This window comes from Homalodisca vitripennis, chromosome 3, assembly GCF_021130785.1.
Source record: "Homalodisca vitripennis isolate AUS2020 chromosome 3, UT_GWSS_2.1, whole genome shotgun sequence".
Taxonomy (NCBI): Eukaryota; Metazoa; Arthropoda; class Insecta; order Hemiptera; family Cicadellidae; genus Homalodisca; species Homalodisca vitripennis.
The window spans coordinates 142,085,063-142,106,346 of NC_060209.1; the positions used below are offsets into that span (position 1 = coordinate 142,085,063).

At 38.2% G+C, this 21,284-nt stretch overlaps 1 protein-coding gene across 3 annotated transcripts in view; it reads right to left on the reverse strand.

Annotated features, from left to right (window-relative positions):
* The window catches only part of LOC124357601 (interference hedgehog-like), a 145,395-nt gene that overhangs the window by 69,325 nt on the left and 54,786 nt on the right, over positions 1 to 21,284 (reverse strand). The window contains exon 1 of one of the 3 annotated variants that reach the window (XM_046809524.1): positions 16,176 to 16,743. The exons of the other annotated variants lie outside the window; for them this stretch is intronic. The gene's annotated coding sequence lies outside the window, so the exon portion shown is untranslated. Of the gene's footprint in view, positions 1 to 16,175; positions 16,744 to 21,284 lie in introns of those variants that run through there. 3 annotated transcript variants of the gene reach the window in all.

Genomic DNA, 21,284 nt, shown 5'->3' on the forward strand with positions numbered 1-21,284 from the left:
TCATTTCAATGACTATTACAATCATAAATTTTCGTTGATTCTTCCTTTATTTTATCTCCAGATAGTCAAATATTATATTAATTATGTTATTAGAGCTGTATAAATTATGATGTGTAATTTAAAACCTAATTGTTGAGTGTGTTCGAAGATTACAATCTGTATATTGTTAATATCACTACAAAAACTACAATACTGTAGTGTAGTCATTGTTACCATATTCACACCTGCACATGCTCGATAACATTGATCTTTTGAACAGCGCGGGGCACTGAGTAAATTCTGAAAACAATTATAATAATAAATAATTATAATATATTCCCAGACGACAAAGTTGATGGAATATTTTCCACCATAACATTTTGTTTAACCCTTACATTTTGTGTTAAACAAAAACAACAATAAATTACCATCTCCTAACATTATTCCAATGTGAACGCCACAAAATCTTCCAGTCCGTAAGTATTAGGCGCTCCAAGTGAAATTTTTACACAGGACACTGAATGGAGTGCAACATCCGGCAAAAACTAATTGAATGGTGCGAATTTTCTTAGAAAGAATTAAATTGAAGTTGGGCGTGATTTTACAGAGTGAGAAATTAGACCAAAGAGGTCCTTAAGCGGTTTGATGGCGACGATGAGTGAAGGAGCGGGGAGCGGGGCGTGATGTGATGTGATGGTTCCCGTCAATTATCTCAGATTAGGCTGATAATGGTGCCGTGATCGAGCCAGAGCGACGGACGCCTCCAGATCCCATTGTAGATCCCCGAGTACAGACTACAGAAGCATTAACATAGCAGAGGTAAGTGCGATAGCGGCCCGGTCCACCGCTCGCTGGCTGGTCGCTGGCAAACGCCCAACCGGCAGCAGATTCCAACCCGATGACTCGATAGGCGGGCCAAATCCCTTTCACACGCGCGCATTCTTCATCCGATTTCGGCGAGTTAAATTCATTAACTCCTTTCATTATGCAAACATTTAGATCCTGTTTAACGTGTCACGTCCTTTGACAAGCACTGCCCGAAGAGACGGCCCGATTATATCACAGAGAATTCACATGAAATGTATTAAGCCGGCGTTTTATTCTGTTTATTAAATAGATATCATCTTTTTTAAACTCAATTATTGGATTAGGTGAGACGTTTTGGATTAAAGCGAGCAAACTGAATTAGGTAACTTTAGAATTTCAAATAAAAGAGGACAATGCCGAATACATTCTGTCAGACGTTCTCGTACGAATATTATAAAATTTTACATATATATATATATATATATATATATATATATATATATATATGTAGCGTGAAGTGTAACTGTAACGAGTCTTAAGAAAATAAAACTGCCTTCAAGGTAATTCTCTTCAAATATAATATTCATTAAATTCCTCCGCCTATGTTCAAATTCGTAAGTGCGATTACAAAGCGATTTGTTCAGTAATGTACAACAGCTACATTAACAACTAGCAGTTTCCCGCGGCTTCACGCGCAATTTTGTACACTTTGCACGTGTATGAGCACATCTGGTTCGAGGAAATTATATTTCCGAAGGCAATGAAGAAAAAATGTTAAAACATGTATTTTTATCGCCATTTTAATGTACTCCAGTCTTAGTATTTTGTTTGTGCTACATTATAAAATACAATATAGAAACAAGGGTTTAATATGCTTATTTCGGTCATAAAGTGTATACTTTCGTCCATAGTAATTTACTTGCAGTCAAAATATTTTTGGCACCACAATTACGTTTGCTTTATTGTCCTGATTAAGAATACATAATATACATAAGCAGGGCTGAGAAGCCTACTTCTATCGAAAGACAACTAAGATAGATTTATAACAGTGTTTAAATTTATAGTAAAGGTTTAGATAGTAACTATGTTTTTGGTGTCAACATTAGAATACTGACCAAGCACTACATACTTAATATTTGCTAACATGTAAAGTTAAAAGTATATTTTTACTAAAACTTATCTGACTATTTTTTTACACTGTGCTCAACAGCGGTTCTTGAAAAGGTTTAAATAAGGTAGTTACTATCAAGCGTAGTCTATGCTTTCACGACTGTAAATGTAAACGTATTGAAAATAGTGGTTGAAATAATTAAACAGGCTCTTTCAATTAATGACACTCACACACACACACATACACAAGATACGCAGTTAGAATTATTCCAACAAATTATAACATTTGATCATCAAAACAATAAGTCAATGAAAGTCAGACAGAATTATTGAGAATTACGGCTCCATAACAATACTATATAAACACAAATCCCCCGAGGATTGTTGTACGCCCAACTCCTAGTCCTGACGGGCCGCACCGGGCAAGGTCGAGGTGTTGAGATACAGTCACGTGTGAACACAGGCGCGTCAAACCACATGTGATTGAAGGATAACGATATGGCGGATAATGAGGCTGACCGGCCCGGCCGGCCGGCGCTATCGCTCTCACGGTGTGTGCCGTGCCGGGCCGGACCTCCCTTGTACTGCAGTACAGTATAATCACTGTACTGCACAACAATAATCAATTATAATATCAGCCCATATCAAAACCACAATCAGGTTTTATAGCTATCTAATTTTAACTGAAAACAGTTTCATTCAGATCTAATTCCCATATCTCTCACCTAAAAAACTAGTCCCACGCCTATAAAGCCAGACAAATATAAATAACCAGATTCTGGTTTATTCTTGGCCAAAAATAAGAGGAGAGAGGTTAGGAAAACGTATGTTACTTATAACATTCCTTGTCTAACTCATATTTATATATTGTTACTTTGATATGCTTAGATCGGTATTATTGGTTACCAGTATTAACATTAAATAACCTATGGATATATTGCTTTGCTCCGGTGCAAGGAAAAATATGTTCTCACATGTTAAGGGTTTGGCCTTTTTCAACTCTGTGCAATAAATGAGTGTGACAAAAAGAAGATGAATTTAATTGTCATGCGATCACAAACAATAGACCTGTTAATTTGCAATATAATAACCCATGAGTGTTTCTCCAAACATTTATCAATAAGTATCCCTCGTTAATCCCCTCTTTCATAGTGAATCCATTTACAAAATTATAAAAGGCCAAACATAAACTACAAAGAGCAAGGCGTTCTTTAGTGACTGTACACGACTATAGTGTAGAAACTACACTAAAAAGACAGACTCGTTTTTCTTACGTCCACGAATAATAACGTGCCTAGTTTTTAATGAGCTGGAAAACAATAAGGAAGCATTCTCTATCTTCGCTCTACTCAGCAACTAGATAAAGGTAATGTACAGTACACAACTTTCTCACCCGAGAGTCGAAACAGTCAAATATCTCAAAACTAGAACTCTATAAAAAAGGTAATATGTAAGAAAGCGGATATTTTCAGAAAATCACCATTTACAACAGGAGAACTGCAGTTAATTTCACTCCCGCTTGTTCGCGGTGAAGATTGGCGGGTGGCCGGACCGTGGGAAGGACCGGTGGAATAGTGACATGTCCGGGTAATGAGGGAGCGATATGACTGGAGCAATTTGTACACGGTATTGACAAAGGACTAATTACGGTCTCGATTGCGATGCCGGGCACATCGCGCGCCTGCGCAATTACCGGCGGACTGCGCATGTCGGACGGCGGAAGTGGCCGCTTCTTACGGCGTGCCTCCGCCCCACTTGACAACCATATCAGGAACGTCTCGACCTTCGCTCTCGTCTCCTTCTCCTTTCGGTTTCACCTAGGAACGCGTCTAGATTCACTTTTTGTCACGCGCCGCATCACTCTGACCGAGGAGATCCGGTGCCTTCACAGCCGTTCCAGCCCGGTTTGATTTGTCCTGCCATGTATCTTACTTCTTGCTACCCATTAATTAGACAAATCAACAAAGTGGCGGCACTCAAATCACGTGCATCTAAATAGCATATCAGGCATTTTTGTAATTTTGTATTCCAAGAATGTTTGAAATTGGAAATCGACATATTTAGCATTCAACAAGTATCACTCGTTGGTTTTTCCAGTTATAAATTTAGTATCTCACTCAAAATATATACCACCCGTCCCCTGCAAGACTTGGTAGTTATAAAGGTTTAAACTACTAGTGGGTGATATATACATTATGGAACAGTTCTTCGTCATTCAGACAACGGTGTGAATGTGATAGTGGAGGTGTTTATGTGGCTTATCGTCACTGACATAGCTCAGGACGCATTCAGCCTACACCGAGACTGTCGGAGCAGAGTAAAGCGCCACAGGCTAGTGGGCGATGTATACATAATGGAACAGCGCTTCGTCATTCAGACAACAGTGTTCTACCCGGATATCACTCATACTATAAAACAAAGAAGTAATATGCCAGGGATGGAAGGTTTAAAGTGGCGCCTTACCTTTACTGTCACAGTTCAGGACACTCTGCCTACATACGGACCGGGAGAGCAGAGTGGAGCCCCGCAGACTAGTGGGCGATGTATACATAATAGAACAGCGCTTCGTCATTCAGACAACAGTGTTCTATCCGGATATCACTCATACTATAAAACAAAGAAGTAATATGCCAGGGATGGAAGGTTTAAAGTGGTGCTTTACCTTTACTGTCACAGTTTCAGGACACTCTGCCTACATACGGACCGGGAGAGCAGAGTGGAGCCCCGCAGACTAGTGGGCGATGTATACATAATAGAACAGCGCTTCGTCATTCAGACAACAGTGTTCTATCCGGATATCACTCATACTATAAAACAAAGAAGTAATATGCCAGGGATGGAAGCTTTAAAGTGGCGCCTTACCTTTACTGCCACAGTTCAGGACACTCTGCCTACATACGGACCGGGAGAGCAGAGTGGAGCCCCGCAGACTAGTGGGCGATGTATACATAATAGAACAGCGCTTCGTCATTCAGACAACAGTGTTCTACCCGGATATCACTCATACTATAAAACAAAGAAGTAATATGGCCAGGGATGGAAGCTTTAAAGTGGCGCCTTACCTTTACTGTCACAGTTCAGGACACTCTGCCTACATAGGGACCGGGAGAGCAGAGTGGAGCCCCGCAGACTAGTGGGCGATGTATACATAATAGAACAGCGCTTCGTCATTCAGACAACAGTGTTCTACCCGGATATCACTCATACTATAAAACAAAGAAGTAATATGGCCAGGGATGGAAGCTTTAAAGTGGCGCCTTACCTTTACTGTCACAGTTCAGGACACTCTGCCTACATACGGACCGGGAGAGCAGAGTGGAGCCCCGCAGACTAGTGGGCGATGTATACATAATGGAACAGCGCTTCGTCACTTAAACCACTGTGTTATACTCGGATACCGGATACCAAACCTTCACACACACTACAATTGACAACAATACAACGAAAATAAACACTGAAACCGTATGAAACACATAATTCTAAAAAGTTTAAAATGTGCGGAAAAGCTAAAGACGTTTATTTTATTGTTTAAAAGCGTTAAAGAACTAAACAAAACCATAATTCATTTGAACATGTTACACTGAAAACCTACAAAAGTATAAAAACTATAATTTATTTTCATAAAACTAACTACTTTGACATTATTAAATAACGAATATTACCAAGACGAATTCTGAGATTATGTTCCGACCGTAGTGATTGTTACTAAATATCTGTTTAGTCGTATATTCAACACTCCTATAAAATACCATTAGGCGTTTCAAAGATAGACAGAAACCTAGAATATGTGACACTATTTTTTAACGATGAATCTAAAAGAAATGAATTAATAAACGTCTTTGTAAAATGTAAGTTTCATGATAAAGACCTGTTTTATGTAAAACGAATTCAGAACAGCATTCATATTAATACTCTTAATAAAATCTGGGCAACTGACGTATTCCAAATAGCTTTTTAATCGGGATGGCAAGTTCCTACAATTACGATGATGACTTGTAGTACTTCACTTGTCCACTACATATAAAAACACATGGAGTACACAAAACAAATTGATTCGTGAACTAAGATCAATGACGCCATATACCAAACTATATTTACATATACACAGTAGTTATTTAGTGAATTTAAAAACAAAATTATATAAACATTGTACTTGATATTATCATTAAAGCTCTATTGAATACAGAAAAGGAGATGGAATGTGAAGGACGGAGGTTTGGAATGTGGTCCATGTCTACATCACCTGCCTTGTAATATCCCAGTATCGCCCATCTAAATCATAAAGAATTCTGATTACTGTTCAAAAGATGCATGTCCTTAATAGGCGAGGTGCACGGAACAGCCACTGCCAATTAATTAATTAAAAGGCTGCTCTCTGCTGTTGGAAGACGTCCCGGTAATTATATTTATGACACGTGCGACTTTAACATTGCTTTTTCATTCGGTGAGATCAAACCGGAGTGCTGGTCCTGATTAAATCTACCACATTTGACGGACAAGGCCAGGCCGACAATGTAGATGGCGGTGGGACCACGCTGAGGCGTCCCGCAGGGAGCTGCCTTGGGAGCCATACTTTTCCCCCTCCTCACATTTTATTGGGAGCACACCTCTTGTAATTTTGGACATTACTACGACTTCACGCTGTTTTTGGTTAAGAATGTGGATAAGGAATTCTGAGGAGGAGGATGAAATGAAATATGCAGCGACATAGCTGTGAGTATTACATTATACACAACCGTCTGAGTCAAAATGAAGGAATGTGTTTTATCACTCCAACGCTTTATATCAGCGATGATATAGTAGAAATGTGTCCTGAGTCAGAGGGCTTTAAGGAAATTTTGTTGACACAGATACTAATCCATTGAAACTTACCACGACACTTTTACTACAATATTTGTAGGTTTATTTACAACCTCAAAAATAATTTCGTTAAAATATTTATTATCTAGTTCAAAATTGTAGTCAATTCAATAAACAATGTAACGTTCCCAATAGACCGATTCCGTATGCAAGACAATGCGAGAGAGGGGGAGGGCGACAGACGACGACTCCTGTTTGGTTTGTATCGAGTTGCGGACCAGTCTGTGCTGGGATTGAACTGTCTCCACTCCAGTCTGGAGGCCCCAGCTCTGCCACGGTCGCCCAAGCCACTCGGGGCTACCGGGCTACCTTGTGGCGGTATCGAGTTCCCACTACCGTCACCACGAGGACATCGCTATCTAATAATAGCTTACATCGTTGCGATTGAGATGGTAAACATATTTAGCGACGGTTTTACAAGAGTGTTGTAACATTTCCACAAATACAACTGGAATTACACTTAATACAATGCAAAACGTTTTCCTAGAGTAAAGTATTAATGCAATATTTATCATATTGGATACCGCATTACTGGAATCGGAGTGAACAGACTAAGAGATCTGCAACTTTATTCTTTCCAGGCGTTAAAGTCTCCGCGTTTATTAACACAGGGAGCTCGGATGACCACAGATTTGATAACAATGATGAAGCTGTGCAAACGGTACACAGTCGTTAAATATGCAAGAACAATTTATATATAATTTATAATTTAATGTCCTTACTAAACTGCATGGTCGCCACGAATTAACATCACTCGAAGAATCTATGTTTTATGGAGGTCAATAGAGAAATTAAAATCTACACTGATTTGATTTCACAGTAAAGATTTCACCTGAACTGGCTCTTCCATATCCAAGGAAATCGAATACGAAAGCCGTCTAGAGCCGGAGTACAGGTTCTCTGCGTGCGCGATAATCAGTTGCAGCTGCAGCCGTAACGCATGCGCAGGGCAACGTTGTTCAGCTTTAGAGCGAGAGTAATGGTGGCAACTGTCTGGCAGCTAATTACGAACTTACACTGCATGTACGCTGGCAGTTAGCGAGTAAGGTCTGTGGTGTTGCTGTAAGTTGTATCAACACTATGTCAGGACATTCTTCTTAGGGGGTACATTTTATTTTCAAATTTCCACTACTGTATGTTACTGGTGATGCTAAAAAAGTACTTAATTATTTACAACAAAAGCTATCCTTCCTCTTACTAACATGTTTATCAAAACATCACATACAAAATCGTGCTCAATAAAATAAGCTGTTTCAAGCTTTGTTGTAATTTGACATATGTTGCTTGAGTTTATTATAAACATAACTTTTTTGCGATGGATCTTATGAAAACTATATACCAACTTTTTGCATATGTAAACAAGCTTCATACTTATTTTCTTCCTACAGTAATTATTTACCTAGTGACCTTTGTACCTGACGTTTCTAGATGTTGCAGGGAACTCGCAAGCACTTAAAAAATTACCTTTGCAACAGGAGGACTATATGTATCTTATGCCGGCAGCCGCGTGCTGGTGAGTACGAACTATGGTTGCGAGTTAACCGGCCAGATATGCAGCTGGTTAGTGACCACAGCCACAAACCTCTGGGCAGAGTACTGTATGGGTTGGAGTTGTGTATGGGAACTCACAAGTACACCCAATTACGTTTACATCAGTCCCGTTCTTGTACCGACAGCCGCGGGCTAATGTGTGCGAACCCTCGTTGCGAAATACCCCACCTGATATGCGGCAGATTTGTGACCACAGCCACAAACCTCTGGGCAGAGTATGGGTTGGAGTTGTGTATGGGAACTCACAAGTACACCCAATTACGTTTACATCAGTCCCGTTCTTGTACCGACAGCCGCGGGCTAATGTGTGCGAACCCTCGTTGCGAAATACCCCACCTGATATGCGGCAGATTTGTGACCACAGCCACAAACCTCTGGGCAGAGTATGGGTTGGAGTTGTGTATGGGAACTCACAAGTACACCCAATTACGTTTACATCAGTCCCGTTCTTGTACCGACAGCCGCGGGCTAATGTGTGCGAACCCTCGTTGCGAAATACCCCACCTGATATGCGGCAGATTTGTGACCACAGCCACAAACCTCTGGGCAGAGTATGGGTTGGAGTTGTGTATGGGAACTCACAAGTACACCCAATTACGTTTACATCAGTCCCGTTCTTGTACCGACAGCCGCGGGCTAATGTGTGCGAACCCTCGTTGCGAAATACCCCACCTGATATGCGGCAGATTTGTGACCACAGCCACAAACCTCTGGGACAGAGTATGGGTTGGAGTTGTGTATGGGAACTCACAAGTACACCCAATTACGTTTACATCAGTCCCGTTCTTGTACCGACAGCCGCGGGCTAATGTGTGCGAACCCTCGTTGCGAAATACCCCACCTGATATGCGGCAGATTTGTGACCACAGCCACAAACCTCTGGGCAGAGTATGGGTTGGAGTTGTGTATGGGAACTCACAAGTACACCCAATTACGTTTACATCAGTCCCGTTCTTGTACCGACAGCCGCGGGCTAATGTGTGCGAACCCTCGTTGCGAAATACCCCACCTGATATGCGGCAGATTTGTGACCACAGCCACAAACCTCTGGACAGAGTATGGGTTGGAGTTGTGTATGGGAACTCACAAGTACACCCAATTACGTTTACATCAGTCCCGTTCTTGTACCGACAGCCGCGGGCTAATGTGTGCGAACCCTCGTTGCGAAATACCCCACCTGATATGCGGCAGATTTGTGACCACAGCCACAAACCTCTGGGCAGAGTATGGGTTGGAGTTGTGTATGGGAACTCACAAGTACACCCAATTACGTTTACATCAGTCCCGTTCTTGTACCGACAGCCGCGGGCTAATGTGTGCGAACCCTCGTTGCGAAATACCCCACCTGATATGCGGCAGATTTGTGACCACAGCCACAAACCTCTGGGCAGAGTATGGGTTGGAGTTGTGTATGGGAACTCACAAGTACACCCAATTACGTTTACATCAGTCCCGTTCTTGTACCGACAGCCGCGGGCTAATGTGTGCGAACCCTCGTTGCGAAATACCCCACCTGATATGCGGCAGATTTGTGACCACAGCCACAAACCTCTGGGCAGAGTATGGGTTGGAGTTGTGTATGGGAACTCACAAGTACACCCAATTACGTTTACATCAGTCCCGTTCTTGTACCGACAGCCGCGGGCTAATGTGTGCGAACCCTCGTTGCGAAATACCCCACCTGATATGCGGCAGATTTGCGACCGCAGCCACAACCCTCTACCGCAGCGGCTCAGCCAGACACCGCAAGTACAGAGGGGGATGATCAAGGTAACCAAATACTTCCTGTCAGCACAACCTGTGATAAAGTCGCAGACCGTGGGTGAGGTCAATACAAGCTCCATTCCATAATGAAATATCAGGCTGTCCAAGAAAAAAGTGTATTTATTCATTTATATTACTGTATATGCAACAAGTTTTAAATCCATTTTAGCTTTAACGAAATGCAATTTTTACAAATTTATTGTACATGGCACCTACCTATGACTAAAACAAATTTAGCTGTGTCTTCAATAATTACAGTTTTATATGTGTTTTATGTATGTATATACATATACTAATGTTTTGAATTTTAGAGTGTGCTTTTCACTTAAACTCCAAGATTATTATATTTGTACAACACTAATTATAAAACATTCCTCATACAACACAAATTAGGAAAAAGATAGGAATAAGAATTGGTATTACGTAAAGTTAATAATGTAAATTTGACGAACTGTTTTTTTCAAGTCCTAAATCGAGTTTTCCCATTTACTTTACAAGGAAAACGTATTTGTCTTAAAGAGTACCTTTCCCTTAGCGTTACAAATACCAACCTCGACTACTTTTTCCTTACACAAATAACACGTATCTGTACAAATTAAATCCATCAAATTACGGTTTTATGTGGATTACGAGACGAAAAGACGCTGACTTTTACAACTAGCACCCGAAAGAGGTATCGTATAAGCTCTCCCAAACATCTGATTTTAACGTCAAAATATGTAACGCAAATTCCTATAGCGTGAATATCAACACGCATTCGGATCAGCTTATTCTCGGGAAAGTCATGCCTAAAACATGACAATTAGTCAGTGCATTTAACCGTAATTGTGTGACATACCGCACCGATAGACATAAAGCGGCAGGCGGACAGGGAGATTAGTACCGCACTCAGTACGTCGGTCATCCACAAGGAAAACTGGGGCTAAAAAGTCGCGGCAATCGTTCTACGCTCTTCACCGTAATTGTGGGACACACGTATAGTCACGATCGTGCTGACAAACACATTATATCAGTCGGTCTATCACAAGGACAATCTAAGCGAAAAATCGCCAAAATTGCTCCACACGAATGCTTGTAATCATGCTGACAGTGAGACAATTACATTACACACGAACACAAGTATATATAGCATATAAACATCCAGGCTATTTACAAAACCTGCCGTTCAATCGCTTATCTCAACCGTGAGTCATACAGACAGACAAATCATTTATAAGCCGGTTTATCACAACACAAGAAACAATCATGCCAACAAAAATCGTGTCAACTGGTATATTGTAATCATACGCCAAAAAATGACAGAAGTTTTTACGAGTTCCTAAAATTACCGAAGAGTTACAAGTGTCACGTACGTTTTTCACTTCCCATGTCTTGAAAGGGGAGGGGGATTCAAATTCCAACGTCAGAAATAAAAAAAACTACGTGAAATTATTGTATGCCCCATAAAGTAAGAAGATTGAAAACCCGTGTAGACATTACAAATGTTTGACGACTACCGTAATTGTTTTCTTGACCGAACTCATTATCGGCGGAGCGAGGCAAAACACGCAGGCTCACTTTCATTGCCCTACGCTATTTGCCACCTATCGAACCGCGGCGCGGCACGCTGTGGAGGGCGGCTTCACCTCATAAAACCCGGTTATTTCATTACCAGAAGAGAGTCTGGACGCTGCTCGGTCACCTGCTTCCCGCGGCTATGCAGTGATAAATACCACTTGCACTTGTACTCTTTAGTGATTTCAAAATTACCATCCTTAAAACAATTACTCATGGGGAACCACAATGGGATAATACGCCATACAACACAGACTTGACCAGTTGAGAAAATAGTATTAATACGGATAGATTTAATCATAAACTTATTGCATGGTGTTAACCTGCATTCCTTTATCCTGCAAACTGAAAATACAACAATTGTGTACTACAAAATAATTTAAATATAAAGACACGCCAATTTAAAATACAGAAACCAATATATCACACGGCCCAATTACTTATTTTTTGTAACAATTTGCAACGTTTGTATTATAAGTAGTGTACTGTAGAGGAATACATTTTTCCGCTTCCCGGTCCAGATAGATAGCATGATCTTGTTCTTTCTCCCAACCAACCCTCGAACTAGTTGAACGAAAGAATTTAATGTTTTTAATACGCCTCTAAGATAGAGAGTATAATTAAGAGCATTTCCCTAGAAATATGGTAAACAAATCTATAGTTACGACTCTAAAAATGTATAAATAACACTATAACTTTCCTTTCAATGTAATTAGTGAATAAAAAGCAACAAGATTAACATAAACAGAGTTTAAGGACACTTTACAACTCTTCCATGGTGAGTATTTTCGTCGCAAGTTCATTATCCAATTCCCAACCAAATAATGTTATTGGTAGAGAAACACTATGATAGAAGACAATATGTTTTGCCGAATCTTCAAATTTAGCATAGATAATGAATTGATCAGGTAACTACCTAGGATTAATTCTCAATAGTTTAAAACAAATTTTACCAATACTTTTCTGAGATGTTTGTTAGTGAAGAAGTCCTTTGAAAATCTTGATGTAGTGATTTTATGAGTTAATCCCATGAGATAAAAGTACGATTTAAACCAAATATGGTCTAAGGAGCAAAGTTGTAGGATTTGCATTTACTTATTTATCCCATATACATGTGTACACAAATAAAGTGCCAATAGATTACACGAGAAGGTTATCACATTGGCTAAGGCCTCGAGTTTGCGATCGCAATATACGATCTACAACAAAATTAAAATTGTATGCCCAAGAGGTAACTAATTGTAACATGTTCTGTTTCGATGTATTCAAGCAGGATAAAAAAAGTCGTTATTTTGCAATAATAATCCAAGTTCAGCAATGATCAAGGACTGTATCCATATTTGGCATGAATATTTATTTCATTCGTAGGAGTTGAACACATTTTAAGGAAATGACACAATTGAACTGAAACCATTTCTACAAACCCTGTTCTGGTTTGTGGAAGATCGTTTAGAAAACTTCACATTTTTATTTTAATGACAGATGTTGGAGACAATCCATGGTTACTAAAGTTCCATTCAAACTAGTATGCGACTGTATAGATATACGGAGGAGATATACTGCGTTAATCGATTAGCGAAATTGAGGGTCATTATAAATAAAATTGAAAAGTATGAATTATGGGGTTAAAATCTCACAAGTTCTAAAATAATACAAATTGATTTAACAAAAAATTTGCAGGGTTATGGAATATAGAACAATTTACAATCCATCTCACGCGTTACAACAGCACGTTGATTTAATAGATTTTTGAGATCTTGATGAACAATTTCTAACACGACTGCAAGAGAGCAATTTGTGTTCAAACTGAAAGGAAACACGTGTTTTTTAGAATAATTTATTCCTGAATGTGAGGGAATTTTAAAACCTTTACAATAGTAAAATTGCGATGTCTTTAAACCAAACCCTTCTAAGTGTACTATTATTTGTGTACTATCACCTTCTATGTACTATTATTTGTGCACTATAAACTTCTATATGTACTATTATTTGTGTACTATAAACTTCTGTGTACTATTATTTGTGAACTATAAACTTCTATGTCTATGTACTACTATTATTTGTGTACTATAAACTTCTGTGTGCTATTATTTGTGTACTATAAACTTCTATGTGTACTATTATTTGTGTACTATAAACTTCTGTGTACTATTATTTGTGTACTATAAACTTCTATGTACTATTATTTGTATACTATAAACTTCTATGTGTACTATCATTTGTGTACTATTACCTTCTATGTGTACTATTATTTGTGTACTATAAACTTCTATGTACTATTATTTCATTTCTGACAGTAGGTAGTCCTGTGTATGTACAAAGCGAAAACTATAAGTAAGGAGTTCTTTCAGTGCACTAACACTTCATTCGCACTCCCCACATGTATATAAGAGAATAGCTAACCCTTAACAACTGTGTAGTAAGTGCATGTTTTAGAATTAGTGTGCATGAGTTGACACTCAACATGGTTGTGATTCCTGACTTATGCGTGTCACTACGATCTAGTATGATTTGTTTATTTTAACCTCAATTATTGTAGTTGTGTTAGGTTAGTTGTGTCCTGAAGAAGACATCAGATTGCAGATCTCGAAACGTAGTGTTACGATATTCTTGTTTCATTGAACGATGGCAAATGTTCGGAAATTCCTGTTTACTTCATAATAATTTCAACGTCAAAACTAACTTCAATCAAATAAGGAACAGCATTCGTCTTTTTAATTAGGATTTTACAGTTTCAAGAGGTAGTGAGCTAAACCAGAGAAATATATATATATATATATATATATATATATATATATATATATATATATATATATATATATTTCTTGTGTGCGTGTGTATGTCTCTGAACTCCTCATAAAAGACTGAACCGATTTTGATAAAATTTGTGCGTGTGTGTTGAAGAAGATTCGAGAATGGTTTAGATTTACAACTCTGTCCAATTTAAACTATTTATTTAATTAATGTTCTATTTATATATTGTTGTTGATTTTGGAATGTTTTACCTTCGGTCCGACAGCCTGCGCTACGACACGTAACACAAAGTAAACTGATACTTAACAGGTGTTAATACTTTCAGCTGAAGTTCATCAGAGGCAGAAACATTTGTTTACATTTTAAATTTAGACAATTATAATTGTAAAATGTCTGATCAGTAGTGTAATGCAGATTGCGTAGAAAAAGTTATTGCCTAATTTAAAATTTTTATTGCACTAATGATCAGAAAACTATCTAATGCAATGGAAATACTATTAAACGCTGTTATATAAAGCACCTCGTTGTACAAGGCTGTGAATGTTTGCACCTAAGGTAATCAAATTTGGTTAGATCAAGAGTAAATTAAATGAGCCGAAAGAAGACGCTTTATGATCGAAATTTTTTCTCGTTGATGCATTTTCATGATCGGAGCACAAGGCAAACTCCACAATAATACTGGAAATATCTTAAGAGATATTATTAATTTTAACAGACCGAATTTTATTCTTTATAACCTAGTTAGTTTATCGAGATTCATCCATATAAATTAATTGTACCGAAGGCAGGAAATATGGTACATACGTTATATAATGCGCCCAAGAGGCTCACGAAGGAACGACTACCAATTATCTCAGGAATGTTTAGAATGTGATAGAAAAAGAATACGTGAAAAATAGTGTGGTGTTTTTTCAACGCCTCGGGCAACTGCTAGTAATATAAGTATAATTTTGTAACAAATAAATTTGTTGGTATTTTAAAAATTTATAATTTGCCAAATAATTTATCAAATAGCCTCTCCAGTATGTTCAATAAGTCAATACACTTACTTCCACTAATGTTGCTAAATCCATAATACTGATTTAAACTATAAAATACAATTTAATTCACGCTTCCGTCTTAAAAACGACAGTCAATATGGTCATAGTTTTGGTTTTATATGCAAATTATTAAAAACCTTATTTTAGTATTTTTATCTGAATAATTTCAACTATGTTACAACAGCAATATCACCTGAAAGGTTTTAAAATCCGATTTTTTACAAAACACAATTAGAATTAAATTTATATATTGTCACAATTGCAGTTAATTCTAAATCGTGTATAATCAACAAATTCTTCTGATTTATTTACAGTTTTTTTTTTTTTTTTAATTTTTATTAACTCGAATTTTCATTCAATAGAACACAGCACGTCGTGTTTACAACGATGAAGTTTTTAAGAAGACGCCTCACTTCACTTTTTAACACTATAAAAAGTCAATATATATATTAAAAAGGTCAGGTCACTTGTTCCTTGTTTTTCTATTTGCATGGATTGAATTTATTATCGTACATCACCACAAATAATCGAAACCTATTCACGCGTCGAGTTAAATTATACCTCAATAAACTGTTTTACCTGATATAATTAAATCTGGTGTAGCAACAAATAAGTCAGCTATATAGTTTACATATTCTCGTCTTCAAACCCACAGAAAATAAATCCACAAACAACTATCTGTGATGCGCCCACAAGTGGGCAACAGACATACAGACAAAACACAACACAACAAAGAATGTCAGATGATCAACTTACAAAACATTCGAATCCAAGTTGCGGTACGGCGTAGCGAAGACCACCTGCCGAGTAGAAAACACGATTTGCGCAATAGACACCACAAAAAATACTGCCGATAAAGCAAGAAAAACTGATTGGAAACTAACCTCTAAAGTGAAGAGGTAGCGCGAGCGCGTGTGACTGCGAGCCGAGCACAGAGACGTATGATGGCGCTGGTGGCCGGTGCCGGTGCCCACTACCTGAGTAACGGAACGGGTTCTGGCTGGGCCGGTGCCGTGCGGCCCGGACACGGCGTTGACAAGGCCCGGACTAAATATTTACTGCCCACCGTATACCTCACCTGACGTGTTTCCTTAGAAACAACCTATTTTCGTCCTTTTTGTCACCACGTCCATCTACCCTAATCCGACAGTCGGCTACAAAGGGTGGCTCGCCGGTAGTTCAATCCGGATTGGCACGGAAAAGTGCAGCTGCCCTGAAATTTCAACAGCAACAAAAGCCCTGGATAAACATCTATATATAGACCACAAGTGATCCGTGCTAACGGCTATAGGTCGTTAATGGGCGTGAAAACTGGAGTTGTCTTTAAAGAGCGACCGAGGAACGTAATTCTCGGAATCGGAAAATTGGGCATTTTAAGTAATCAGGAGAAGATTTTCTTTTTAATAATCTGATTCTTATTTGATTTGAAGTTCGTTGTTTGACAGCCTAAACTTCGTCATAATGGCATTACAATTCGTGCATCGAAAGAAATTTACCAATAACACAGTCCCTCCAATAAAATTAACACTCCTCCACCTTTAACTGCACATTTCCAGTATCAGCACTTGTAATTATTTTATGAACTTATCATCAAACCTGCCTTACACGTGAGGTTATCCGACAGAGAGTTGAAAAATTTTACTCCGTTGTATGTCAAATGATTTTTGAAAAATGTTGTTTTTGTGGAGGTATGTCCGCCTTATTGTTCTTCCACAAACTGTAATATTATAGTCGACCCGCAGTAGAGATACTTGTTATTACCAACAAAGAAAATACAAAAGATAGTGTAGATTTGAGACTTAATTTAACCCCTTAAGAACAATGTTACACCTCATGGACTTTTACAACCTTATGTTTAGTTATAGAATCATGGGAGGTGTCACATTTTAAAGATATAATTAATACGCATCCAAACTCTTAGTTGGATGAATATCTCGTACATCATTTTTAAACAATTAAAAAGTATAAACTTTACAAAAAACTAAATTTCTTTAGGACGCATATTGATAACATCTTTAAATTGAGACATCTCCCATAACGGTACGATTAAGAATATGGTAGTAAAAGTGCGTGAGGTTTACCATTATTCTCGAGGTCGATTGATTGCACCCCGTTCTTAAACAGGGTACATAAGTTATAACATGGTCAATGCAGAAACCAGATTGTTCTATACGTTTACCCCATACTCACGTGACAACTCGCGTGCTAGATATCATGTTCCACGATTTTCAGTTGAATTGCACTTTATGTTTTCTATAAATATAGGTAAGTTTTATAAATTGTGTTTTATACCAAAAGTAGAGTACCATCAACAAGCAGAGTAATACACACTACCACATTTTGAACGAATGCACGTAACATCAAAATCAAAAGTATCTTTATTTATATTCTAAACAAACAGGTACATAACAAATGCAACCATAACTTTTTAAACAATATGTCCTTAAGGTATTATGTATACGAAGACGGTTTGATAGGTCTGGTAAATTTGTATGAAGGAGTGGGAGATTTCGGAACCTGCACTATTGTTGATAAGTCTGATATTTCCACGGATATCACAGCAAATTCTGAATGGCAGCTGTTTTCAGTTGATTGTTGACAGCGAGCTTAAGTGGTAACTGCTTAGTTAGTCGGTCATTAAACATCGTGATTTGAAGATTTTGACGGCTGCACGGATCAAATCGAGTTAGATTAATTGATGTGGGTTCTGCAGTAACATTTATGACCATTTACTTTTGGATCAATGAGTTTAAACGTGGTCGGAGAAGCACAGAAGACGAAGCACGCCCCGGTCTACCCGTTGAAGTCACCACACAGGAACACACTTAAAAGGTACATGATATGATATGGAAGATCGAAGATTAAAAGTTAGCGAGATGGCGAACATTGAAGGTATCTCAACTGAACGAGTGTATTTCATCCTCTATGAAAAACCATGGCCATGGTCACTTTGGGCCAAAAACGGAAATGAAGAGACATTTCTAATCCGAATCTCACACTTTTCAGGCGCAATCCACAAGACTATTTGCACGGATTCATAACTGTGGATGAAACTTGGATCCACCAGCACACTCAAGAGACCAAACAATAGTCCAAACAAAGGACGAAGAGTGGGGAAAGTGCACCAATAAAGGCGAAGACTGTTTTGTCAGCTGGAAAGGTGATTGCCACTGTGTTTTTTGATTCCCAGAGTGTAATCCTGATATATTATTTATTAGAAAAAGGCAGATCCATAACTGTGGATGAAACTTGGATCCACCAGCACACACAAGAGACCAAACAATAGTCCAAACAAAGGACGAAGAGTGGGGAAAGTGCACCAATAAAGGCGAAGACTGTTTTGTCAGCTGGAAAGGTGATTGCCACTGTGTTTTTTGGATTCCCAGAGTGTAATCCTGATATATTATTTATTAGAAAAAGGCAGATCCATAACTGTGGATGAAACTTGGATCCACCAGCACACACAAGAGACCAAACAATAGTCCAAACAAAGGTCGAAGAGTCGGTGGGTGGGCAATAATAAAGGCGAAGACTGTTTTGTCAGCTGGAAAGGTGATTGCCACTGTGTTTTTTGATTCCCAGAGTGTAATCCTGATATATTATTTATTAGAAAAAGGCAGATCCATAACTGGACTCTATCATGCTACTCCTGGATCGTTTGAAACAGGAACTCATTGGAAAAGTCCAAGATTGGCACGAAAGAAGATGCTGTTTCACCCGGACAATGGTCCAGCCAACACAGCAGCTAAAGTGCAATGGCAAAAGTGCTCGACTAAGAATTGGAATTGGTTCATCACCCACCTTATTCACCATAAGTCGCTCCGAAAACTTCTTCTTATTCCAAAATTTGGCTTGGTGGGAAAGTATTTTCATCGAATGAGGAAGTGTCCGCCGGTGTGATAGAATATTTTGCAGTTTGACAAAGCCTACTTAGCCGATGTTGAAAAAATTGGAAACTCGTTGGACCAAGTGTATAGCCTTACAAGAAGACTATGTCGAGAAATTAAGTGAGTTTTTGACTTTTAAAAAAATATTTTATTCTATTTTTACCCGACTTATCAAACCACCCTCATATGTATGCAGGGTGTTCTGTAAGTAGACTATAATAGGTAAACAAGGTGATGTATCAGGTAATTAATAACGTAATAGCTATGGTGGGAAGGGTTGATTCAATACTGAAATCTGACGCTGCGCCAAGCGGAAGGTGATGAAATGGAGCTGGAGTCGCCATTCGTATTGAACATCCGTTCACCACTATAACTACGTTACGTGTAGAAATCTCGGTTGCTCCACCGTGAATTGGGATCGTGTCTGTAATATCGTAGAGCACTCAGTTGTGCACACGATAAGACAATGAGGACTACGCTTCATCTAGATTAAATTCTTTGTGGTCTAGGTGTCACTGATGTCGAAACTATAGAAAGAGTTCGTTTTGAGCTTTTCCGTCGCCGACTTATTTGGATCTATTCAGACGGACATTGAGTCGAGATTCCAGAAGTCAAGTCCAGTGTCAGAGTCTCAACACTCGTATTAAAATCCCATGTTTAAATTAATCTAAATAATCAATTCTCAAATTCAACAGTTAGTATAACAAGTTTCTGCATTTAGTTTTAATTTTAGTCAAAATATATGACAACTGTAGCGTATAAGATTTCAAAATGGTATTGTAGTTCTTATTTTTCTAGAATAATAAAATCTAACACAACAATACATTTAACATTTTATCACAAAGTACAAAAATATGTATGAAAATTGTTTAATAATTATTGTATAGTAATTGGTTCAAAGTATCAATGTGAGTAGCACAATATGCAACACAGTGCCATCTTCACTCAGATTGAATGCACAATTTCAAATCTACAACTCATTTAGTCGTCCGTCCCGACAGACAGACAATCTCACAGAAAATAAATGTTCACCGCCCATGACAGGCAAAAGGCAATCTTCAATGACGCTCAGCCAAAACTTACGGGTGGACATGCACCAACATAGAAAGAATTCTTGTCTATGTAGAAATGAAATGACATGCAAAATTTTAAATGTACACATTACATTTGTCATATAGTTAAGGTACATGTGTTACTAAGTCACATATTCAAATATTATATGATTGTGATGAGTTTGTTTAAATATACTCGTTGTCATCATGGTAGCATAAAACAATGTAAAAATGTTCGATAACGCTCAGCCAAATTCCATGACGTTTCATGCACCATTATCGAACTAGATGTTGTCTGTATAAAAATGAAACTTCATTCAAACGTCTAAAGACCACTTTTGTTCTCAAGATATCGTACTGACAGACCGACAGACAGACAGAAACGAGTGAAAACCACCGTAAATAATTTAATAAGCTTATATTAAGTTGGTTAGGAGATTAGGAATACATGGCTGAGCAACACGTGTATATTAGTATTAGCTGTTTTAAACCAAACAAAATAAGATTCTCGTGAAATTAGCATTGGATCTTAGAAAGCCTAACGGACAGACCATGTATTTCAAATCCAAAAAGCACATTAAACTTGTAAGAACTTTCTTTTGATACCAAATAAGTAAATTAAATAATATAATCCAACATTTTTATAAAACAAGAGTTACAAGTAAACTTGTTTAAAACTCTATTTTTATATACCTTTATTGAACGAAGAATTCAATAACAGTCTAGGTGTACTGAACGTTTATCTGCAAGTTCCAAGTGCTTGACAAGGCTTTCCCAAATATGAAAATGTAGGTACCTCTAAGTCTATAAATATTTCGTTTGTGTTCTATTTGTATCTAGAATCTTTCAAATATCATCAAAGGTGGCAGACTTTAAAATTTAACTGCTTGTTGTTAGTTAATATACAAGAACAATACAGAACTGAT